Here is a 7786-nt window from a genome sequence, read left to right on the forward strand (position 1 = left end):
TATATATATATATACTGAAATTTAAGTACAGTATAATTTAAAATTAGGTTCCAGTATTACTTTGTTCAAAAGAGCAGTCAAATGTAATCTTTTTAACTGTGGAATTTTATTTTGGCTACCACTAAAGCAGATAGTGTTTCAGGCAAACAAATAGTGAAATACACTCAATTGTTCAATATCATATTGTTATACAAAAAAATTCATTCTAGATGTATTTGACCTAGAATAAGTCACCATATAAAATGAAAATAATAAAGAAAAATTGAGGAGTGGACCATGATCTTATTTCTTAATAAAACTGAAAAGGAAAATACCTTCATGAACCCTTGTATACATATATAAGTCTACATATTTTATATGCATGAATGCCTGATACATATGTACATGGAGGGGTAGCAAGAAATATATTATGTTTTATGTTGCATTATGAATAAGAAATAGATGAAAGAGCTGAAAAAGTTGTAACTTTTTGCTTGCTGGGTTATGCAAAAAGAAAACAAAACAGTGCTTGAAGATTGAGAACAAGGGTCGTTGCTTACATCTGTTTTTCCAGGTTGTAACTGGTCATTCTGAAAATAAAGTTAGTTAAATAAAGCTAGGCATTAGTTGAATTAAAAGATAAATATTTTGCCATTTTAAATATTAAATAGGAAAAGTACAATGATTTCTAATTCACTAAAAAGGGACTAAGGATTTTTTCTTTAAATGTGAATTTACTGATTAGAGTTTTCTATCTTTTTTCTTTTAAGAATGAATACTCATAATGCATTCTCTATAATTTCTAGATTTTTTGGGGGGGTACTGGGGATTGAACTCAGGTCCTTGTGCTTGCAAGTCAGGCGGCGGAATCACTGAGCTAAATCCCTGGTCCTTAACTTCAATTTTTATAGGGCCCTTAGACATTTAAAAAGTAATCTGAGTGTTACTCTACTCAGTGATTTTTTCTTAAATTTACTTCAGTATTTTAGTTATTTTACCCATAACTATATTTCAATATTGTTGTGTTGTTTTACATTCTTTTCCCAATATTACATTATCTGGACTACTAAGTTTATAGTAGTATTAAAGTTTGGTAGCTTCACCTGTCTAACTTTACTTTTTCAATATTGAGTTTGCTATCCAGTCTTTTTCTTCTCACCGTAATCTTTAGAATCAGTTTTTTAATATCTATAAAGTAACTTGCTGAGATTTTAATTAGGGTTTTGATGAATATAGAACTAGTTGAAAAGAACAAGCATCTTGATACTTCTTGATACTGCTGAGTTACATTATCCATGAACATGGAATGTTTCTCCATTTATTTTTTCCTCTTTTGATATCTTTTATCAGCTTATTTTTAGTTTTTCTCATATAAATCCTGTGAATATTTTCCAAGATTATGCCTGAATGAAATATTTTTAAAGATTCTAATGTAGATGGTAATATGTTTTAATTTCAAATTTCACTTGCTTCTTGTTGGTAGAATAATCTCTCAGCATGCATGAAGGATTGATTCTAGGACCTCTGCAATGCCCAAATTCATAAATATTCCAAGTTACTTACATAAAGTGGTGTACTCTGTACATAACTTAGCAAAATTCTCCTATATACTTTAATTTCTACATTATTTATAGAACCTAATATAATGCTATGTAATAATTTTTTTTACTTTTTTGTTAAAGAATAATAATAAAAAATAATCTCTAGATATTCAGTACAGAGTGAACCATTGTAGGCTTAACTATATTTTCCATATCTGTAACAACTCATTGTTATTCCAAGTATTTTCAATATGAAGTTGATTAACCTGAATACTTTCAATCTGCAGAACTCTGATGCGTAGGGGCAACAAACTGCATAAAAGAGAGATTCTTCATATTCTCCAACTTTGCACATATTGTACAGCAGTTTTCAAAACTTTGTATTGATCCTTTTATCTACATGCACAATTGTATCATTTATATAAAAAGATATTGTTCTGTTCTTACCAGTCTGTTTACATTTAATGTCCTTTTATGACTTTATTTGATTTGCTATACATTCCAATAATATGTTGAAAACAATAGTAAGAGGAGGAAGCTATGCTTTGCTAGCAGGAAAATTTTGAATTCCTCATTATGAAGGCTGATCTTAGCTATAAATTATATGTAGATTTTTTTATTGAGTTGAGAAAGTTCATCTGCATTCAAGATTGTTGAGGTTTTATCATAAATTGAGGTTATACTTTTTCAAAAACTTTTCACATATATTGATATGATCATGAAATTTTTATTGCCTGTTGATATAATTCAATATTACTCAACATTTTAATTTGAATACACCTTCCATACCTGGAATAAATACCACTTGGTTAGATGTTTATATATGATCATTAAACTTTATAGATCAATTTCACTGGTTAAAAAATTGCTTAGAAGATTAGTAATTACTCTTTGGGAGTACTATGGGATTATATAACTTGTTTTTTACTTTCACAGCAATTCACACTATGAGTTTGTACCGAGTTCCAGAAGAAATTTAGACTTTTGAACAAGGTTTAGGACTGATGAGACATAGTGGGAGGGATTATAACATTTACAGTATGTGGGATAGTTGACCAATATTATGTATGACAGAAATATGAACTTGGTTTTGTCTTTGTTTGTAGATTAAGTACGTTTTAAGGAGATGTGTTTGAGTATGAAATTGTTGAGGGGTAGATTGTGACCATTTGTCCTGATATATCAACTTCATTTGATTAAGAAAAGCCCAGCAGATTAGTAAAGGACTCCCTGGGTGTGTCTGGATGGACCATCATGGTGTGACCTTGGGTATTATATATTCTATTCTTCTCTGGCAGTGTTTCCCTCCTCTGCTTCTGGGCCTTCATGAACAGAGCAGCTTTATTCTTCCATGTCTTTTCCCTATGATGTTTCTTCTGGCTTGGAGTCAGCCAAACATAGACTGAAAACGTGAGCCAATTAAAACTTTCTTATATTAAGTTGTGTGTGTCTGATATTGTGTCCAGAGATGGGAAAGCTAATACAATGTTTTTATGCATTCTTCTATTAGATTTGCTAATATTTTCTGCAGATTTTTGCATGTATGTTCTCAGATTCACAGGTATGATTCTTGGCTGTGGTTGACAGTGTTCATATTTCATTCTGAGTTATGAGGTGGAGTGTGGCAGTTTTGACATATGTCCACAAATTTTGATACTCTTTCTGAGAGATGGAGTCTAATTTCCTCCTGTTTGAATGTGGACTGGAATTAATGATTCACTTCAAAGCAGTAGAATACAGAAGAAAAGGCAGTGTGTGATCTCCAAGACTAGGTCAAAAATGGCATAAAACCTCCTCCTTGCTCTCTCATGCATTGCACATTTGAGGGAAAGTTAAAAACCATTTTATAAGGATGCTCAAAAAAGCCCACCAATAGGTGTATGACAGAAGCCCAGTGGGAATGGGTACTCTATTCTAAGTCGGGTGACTACAGACAAGGCCAGCATCTTAACTGCATCCTCTTGGGAGTTGCAGATCTGAATGCTCCCATTTAAGCTCCTCTCAAATTCCTGAACCACAGAAAATTTACAACAATGTTTATTGTTTTGTAGTATCTTTTATGGCACTTTTTATGCAGTAATAGATAATGAACACAGCAGCTACCAGATGTTTAATCCTCAAGTTGAAAGTCAAGAGTACAAGAGGCTGAATGCAGTTCTGGAAGTACAATGTAAGGCTCTTCTCTAATCGAACCTGCTGATATGCACTGCTGAAAGTTTTTGGTCAAACCCAACATCTAGTGACAGAGAAACATATTCTCTGTAGTAGGCTAATTACCACTCAGGAAATTAATTTCTAATTTCTGGAATTTACAAAGTAAAGGAGTCTTTGCAGATATACTGAAATTAAGTATTTTGACATGGGGCATTTATCCTCAACTATTCAGGTGGGCCCTAAATGCTGTCACAGATATGCTCATAAGAGAAAGTCATAGAGAGATTTGAGACACACGGAGACAGCAATGGCAATGGAGACTGGCTCTGTGTCCTTAAGACAAGGAATACCAATGAGTGCTGATAGCTACTTGAGGACAGAAGAGTCAAATAATGGACCCTTTGTTTTGAATTGTGAAGGTTTTGGTGACTTGTTATAGCAGCCGTGGGTAGAGCATTCACACATTAGGGGGTGGAGATATTAAATATTAGCTAAATAATAATATAATCTACCTGAATATCATTTCAGAAAATAAAAAAGAACATACTATGCACTGATACTAACAAACTAAACAAAGAACGAACACATAAATTCATGAGTAGGCAAAATAAAAATGAAATTTTAGATCAAAAGATTATCTGTGAAAACAGTATAAAATTAAACATTTTATCTTTTTATTCATTGAGTTTATTGGTACATTTTAAGTATACAGTACAGTTTACATTCATTATTGGGCTCTTGTACCCAATGATGGATCTTGGTTCTCATTTTCCCCCGTACCCCTGCCCTCCCTTCACCCCCTCCACCTCCCCTATTTACAAAGACTTTGTTTCCATTCTTTCCTTTTCTGATATTTTTTCTTTTCTCCTATTTCCTTTCCCCTACTCTTCCTACTTCCTACTAAACATTTTATCTTAACACTATGAAAACAAAGTTAGAAGAGCTAAAAATAAACTATCAGAAAAGAGAAAAATTTAAAAATGAAGGTGAATTCTTTTGAGGTCAAGGGAGAAAATGAAAAATACTACATAAAATAGAAATGAGTGACCCATTAAAACAGGCCTATGTAAGGTTATAGTAGGGAAAACTGCACAAAATGAAAATATTTTTAAAAATAGGCAAAGGGCATCAAGAGATGGAAGGGGAAAGGAGAGAAGGAAAGGACAGGGATGAAACAAAAGGAATTGGGATATGATATGTACAGGTGCCAACTCTACAAGGAATGTAAACATTGTGTACTGCATATAAACACACACGCAAAAGCAGGGAATCAAGGGATGTGTGGAGGAGGGAAGTGAAAGGGGATGAAAAGGAAATTCATATGTGTTATGTACCTGTACCAACTTTGCACAAGAAATAAACAATATGTACTATACACATGTACTAATAATCTAAGTATAATATAAAAAGATGATAATATAAAAGTAAAATAGATGATCCGTTTTGTATGAGATTAGTGTTTTTAAAAAGAAAATTAAATGTGTAATAATAAAAATTTGAAAGACAGAAAACTGCAGATGTGAAAGATCAAATTCTACAAATAAAAAAAAAGCTTTACATATTAGGAATAACAGCATCATGTTTTATATTGTAAAATACTGCACCTCAGAGCCAATGGCTTTTCTTTTCTTATTTTTTACTTTCAAAATTAATTTGAAGCACTCTTCCCTTATATCAAGATTCCTGTAAGAAACTATTATTATGGGCCAGGCATTTAGCTCAGCAGTTGTGCCAACTGACTTGCAAGTGCAAGGACCCAAGTTCGATCCCCAATACCAAAAAGAAAAAGAAAAAGAAGCTATTAGTGTGACATTCATAGAGTAATTCTATTTTTTGCTAAATTAAGAGATGGGTGCCTAAGATTCTTTACTATTCCCTGATTTCTATGATTCTTATTCTGCATTGCTCTTCTGAGAGGGCTTAAATGAAAAAATTTCAGTCGCTGGTACCCATAAAGACCTATGTTAAATGTATTCCTAAACTGTACTAAAATCAAGTAGTTAAGCATAACTGACTTTTATATAAGTCAAACTTTGAAGATTATAATAATAATTTTATATGCTGCATCAAATATTTGACAAGCAGACCAACTGGTATATCATTATGTTTCTGGAGATCTGCCAAAAAAGAGTTTTGTTTTTTTGGTGTGTGTGTGTGTGTGTGCGCGTGCGTGCGCGCTTTGCAGAGACACAGAGACAGACAGGGACAAAGACTGTGTGTGTGTGTGTGTGTGTGCCCGTGCGTGCACGTGCATTTGTACTGGGGATCCAACTCATGACCTTGCACTAGCAAGGTAGGCAGCAGAAGCACTGAGCTAAATCCCCAAGCCCCAGGAGTTTTCTTAATTACCTGGAATATTGGTCTAACAAAGTTTTTCAAATATTCATGTGTTGTGCAATTTGATAAAATATTTCAAAAATTGCACTAATTTATTTCATATTTTCTCATAATATGCTTGGTGTGTTGAAAAAATTATACAGATTATTTATGTATATGTCTACCATCTTTTTGAAGGGTGGCATGATATATGGTAAGTATGGTAAAATGCTCCTATTTTACCAAAGAAAAATCTATATATGTTTTATTGTCTTTCTTGGGATTAAATGGAAATCAATAGGAAAATGACTTTTTAGGCAAATATGAATTCTGCACTACCTTTTTATGAATGTGTAAAATGGCAACTTGAAGATAGTTAAATATATCTTTTGCAGTTGGCATGTTTGCAGTATGAGTTCAATATCTGGCACTAACAAATCTACTTTCAAAAGTATACTTTTTCAAGGACATGAAGAATATAAATATACAAAGGGATACAGTGGTCACCCTTTCTACCAAATTGCCCAGGAAACTGGGACTGTGTTCTTCTGTTTCCATATCACATTTTGCAGACAACCTTGCTAAATGTTGAATGGTTAAATAAAACAGTTATGTACTTAGTCATCACTTCTTCAGGTAAAACAGACACACTGTATTTTTTAAAGACAGGATACGTCCATCCAGAGGCCATTGTCTCAGTCACTTTCCCATCACTGGGACAAATGCCTGACACCCACAATTTAGAGAAGAGGTTGATTTGGTTCACAATTTCAAAGAGTTCAGTTTATAGTTGGCTGGCTTCAAGTCACAGACAGCATAGAGGAAGGTCTCGGCCAGCAAAATATTCAACCGATGGGAACCAGAAAGCAACAGAGAAAAGAGCCAGGAACAAGAACATGCCCTTCCAGGTCACATCTCCAACCAAGTCCCAACTCCTAACACCACATTCAGCTATGAACTCGAAAGTGAATCCAATGATGAATATAGCATTCCCATAAACCAAGCACCTTCAAAAAGCCTTACCTTTGAACATGTGAGACTTTTGGGGGACATTTTAGATTTAAACCATAATACCCATTTATGCATTTCATAGTTGAGAAAAGTGATGCATAATTTCCTTAGAAATAAGTAAAGATGAGAGGGCCTTGACTAAGTACTGCTTTTGCTCTTTACTTCTTATCCACTGATGACATTCTGTCAGATAAGATTGCCTGAAGTCCCTCTAGAAGCTGTGGTTAGCATAGAATTGCTAGGCTGCTGGATAGAACTGGTCCGACACTGTGCATAAGATAATCTTAATTGTTAGCAAAGCTCTTACTGTTGTCACCTAAATTCTTGATCCAGATAATCCTGATGTTTTCATACTAGATTCCTTACAAATGAAAAAAAAAAAAGCATATTCTGGCACCAGTCCATCTTCCCATTCTACATTTATAATGCAGACATAGTCAAACCATACCCAACAAAGTGGATATTATAAATGCTGAAGAATGGATTTCAACTTTCTCTCTCATCATCAAGAGGTTTTTTTCCTTCATTGTAATGTAAATTTTGATCCTTCTGCAGAGTGGCCAATGAGTAGGTGGAATAACATCTTAATTCTATCTCAGCTTCTTGATTTCAAAATGTATAATATTTTGTCTATATAGAATATCCTCTAAAACAGGTACTTTTATTTCCTTGTAGAAGACAGAATCTCGCTGAATTCAGTATCAGTGTAATTCAGCAATTACATTATTGAATAGGCGTTCTAAATACATGAAGGGAATATATCTATATACATATATATATATATA

At 33.4% G+C, this 7786-nt stretch overlaps 1 protein-coding gene and 1 long non-coding RNA gene across 4 annotated transcripts in view; one reads left to right on the forward strand and one right to left on the reverse strand.

Annotated features, from left to right (window-relative positions):
• The window catches only part of LOC104853356, a 77766-nt gene that overhangs the window by 68132 nt on the left and 1848 nt on the right, over window positions 1–7786 (reverse strand). The gene's annotated exons all lie outside the window — the stretch shown is intronic.
• Window positions 1–7786, forward strand: part of Il7 (interleukin 7) — a 33933-nt gene that overhangs the window by 20340 nt on the left and 5807 nt on the right. Inside the window, exon 1 of one of the 3 annotated variants that reach the window (XM_019205590.2) lies at window positions 2848–2930. The exons of the other annotated variants lie outside the window; for them this stretch is intronic. The gene's annotated coding sequence lies outside the window, so the exon portion shown is untranslated. Of the gene's footprint in view, window positions 1–2847; window positions 2931–7786 lie in introns of those variants that run through there. 3 annotated transcript variants of the gene reach the window in all.

The sequence above is a fragment of the Fukomys damarensis genome, unplaced genomic scaffold (assembly GCF_012274545.1).
Source record: "Fukomys damarensis isolate Sample0158 unplaced genomic scaffold, DMR_v1.0_HiC HiC_scaffold_5, whole genome shotgun sequence".
NCBI lineage: Eukaryota > Metazoa > Chordata > Mammalia > Rodentia > Bathyergidae > Fukomys > Fukomys damarensis.